The following is a 2,667-nucleotide window of genomic DNA, read 5'->3' as shown; positions in this document are numbered from 1 at the left end:
TCTCTATTTTCTCATTTCAAACCGGCTTCTGGGCAGGCTATGGAGCTGAAACTGCCATTGTCGCCTTAGTCGATGATCTCCATCTGGGCATGGACAGGGGAAGCGTGACACTGTTAGTGCTTTTGAACATCTCAGCAGCTTTCGATACCATTGACCATGGTATCCTTCTGGAACGCCTGAGGGAGTTAAGTATCGGAGGCACTGCGCTCCAGTGGTTCCGTTCCTATCTCTCGGGTAGATTCCAGATGGTGCAGCTGGGGTATGTTTGCTCCAATAAGAGGGAACTTACATCTGGTGTCCCTCAAGGAGCTATTCTGTCCCTCATGCTATTCAACATTTACATGAAACCGCTGGGAGAGATCATCTGGAGACACGGGCCGTGGTGTTATCAGTACGCTGATGACACCCAAATATGTTTCTCTGTGTCTCCGACTGATGCAGTAACTAGGGATCGCATCTCTCCTCTAAATGCCTGCTTGGAGTCGGTAATGGGCTGGATGAGGAAAAACAAACTCAGTTTGAATCCAGAGAAAACGGAAACACTAGTGATAGGCACTCCCGGTCCGGGTGGTGAAATTTGCCCACCTGTCCTGAATGGGGTCACGCTCCCCCTGAAGGACTTAGTTCACAGTTTGGGGGTGATTTTGGACTCGTCGCCCTAGTTGACTTCTCAAGTGGATGCGACGGTCAGAAGCACCTGTTACCAGCTTCGGCTGATATGCCAGCTGCAACCCTACCTTGGCCGGGGGGACCTTGAAACAGTGGTACATGCTCTGGTAACCTCTTGGTTGAATTTCTGTAATGCGCTCTACATGAGGCAACCCTTGTACCAAACCCAGAAGCTTCAGCTAGTGTAGAATATGGCAGCAAGGTTGGTCACTGGATGTTCCAGGGCTGACCATATAACACCGGTTTTGCAAGATCTCCATTGGCTGCCTGTTCGCTTCCGGGCACAATACAAGGTGTTGGTTATAACCTATAAAGCCCTAAATGGCTTGGGCCCAGGTTACTTGGAGGACCGCCTCTCCCCATATAATCCGCCCCACACACTCAGGTCAGCCGGGAAGAATTTGCTGAGGATCCCGATGGCGAGATATGTGTCAACCTCGCAAAGGGCCTTTTCCATCTCGGCCCTTAGGATCTGGAACACCCTTCCCAATGAGCTCCGCTCCACCACCTCCCTGGATCTCTTTAAAAAGAGACTCAAGACCTTCTTGTTTCAGCAAGCCTTCCCCGATGTTCCTTGATATCATGTGACTCCCCCCTATATGTACTGTACTATCGGCTGCAATCAGCTAGCTTGGATTTGATGTAATGGTTTTAATTTGTATAACTGTAATGTTTTTATTGAAGTTTATTTATGTATTGCAATTTTTATTCTGTATTATCTACTCTGTCATTGCAATTTTTACCTGTACACTGCTTTGATCACTGCGGAAAAGCGGTTTATAAATAAAACTTATTATTATTATTATTATTATTATTATTATTATTATTATTATTATTATTCTCTGGGATTGGAATGTATATTGAGTATTTCCAATCTATGGGCTAATTTTACCCATATTTATTGACAGATTTTAGAAAGAATTTCTGTGGATTCTGTGTCTGTTACGTGAAACAGATATATTGGTATGCAATCTGCTCTAGATGATTTATTTCTTCCAAGTGTCATGAGTGCAGCTTCCATTTAGCTTTCTAAAATTATAGGTTTCTCTTCAAATGTTTCTTCCTTGAATGAATCAGCCATCCTTTCTTCTCTTTTATATAGTGCTTCAGGGTATTGTTTCCATAATCTTTCTACTTCTTTTTGATCATGCAATGTGTGTTCCCCTGCTGGTTGTAGAGCAACCTCACTTTGGTTTAAATTTCCCTTTGATATTTTGGATTTTTGTAGAAGAGGTCTCTTGTTCTACCTTTTTATTATCATCCTATTTCAGTGCACTGATTGTTATTGTAAATCTTTTTGTGCCTGAGCGGAGTTTGTTGCATTCAGTGTTTGGATCCTATTTCTGTCACCTTTTGCTTCTCCTCTGTCCTTAACTGCTTGAAGAATTTCATTTGTCATCCAGTGAAGTTTTTCTTTCTTTTTCACTGGAGATGATGTCTTTTTGCATTCTTCCTACATATTGTCCCTCATTTTAGTTAAGAGTTCTATTGGCTCCCTATCAATTAGGATCAATAGTGCAAATCTTTTTGTTAGTTTGTTAGTTAGTTTGTCAGTTTGTTTGTTTGTTTGTTTGTTTGTTTGTTTGTTTGTTTTACACAACCTTTAAATTCTACAGGCATGCTCTCCAGGTTGTGCTTTGGTTGCTTAGGTGTTGTTCTTTAGGTTTACACCAATGTTTGATATTAGTGGTTCATGGTCCGTGACACAACCTGTTCCTGGTCTTGTTTTTGCAGAACGGAACTTGTGTGGGTCTTCTTTCCATATGGGCTAGAACCCCAAAAAACTCACACTGTTCCTGTGTATGATTAGTGGGCATAAGAGAGGTACTGACTCCCCAAGCACTTGCAGGCATCTCCTGAAACAAAGAGACACAGACTAAAGCATTTTCTTTAATCTCTGGAGTACAATTTGTTTGTTTCACGTGCACACATTTGGTAGTGTTTCATTACCTTTGTTTCATTTCAATTTTAAAAACTACCCAAATGAATAGTAATGAA

The sequence above is a fragment of the Sceloporus occidentalis genome, unplaced genomic scaffold (genome assembly GCF_023333645.1).
Source record: "Sceloporus occidentalis isolate IW3139 unplaced genomic scaffold, rSceOcc1.0.p SCAF_4, whole genome shotgun sequence".
Lineage (NCBI taxonomy): Eukaryota > Metazoa > Chordata > Lepidosauria > Squamata > Phrynosomatidae > Sceloporus > Sceloporus occidentalis.
Note: the sequence above shows the minus strand (reverse complement) of the source record.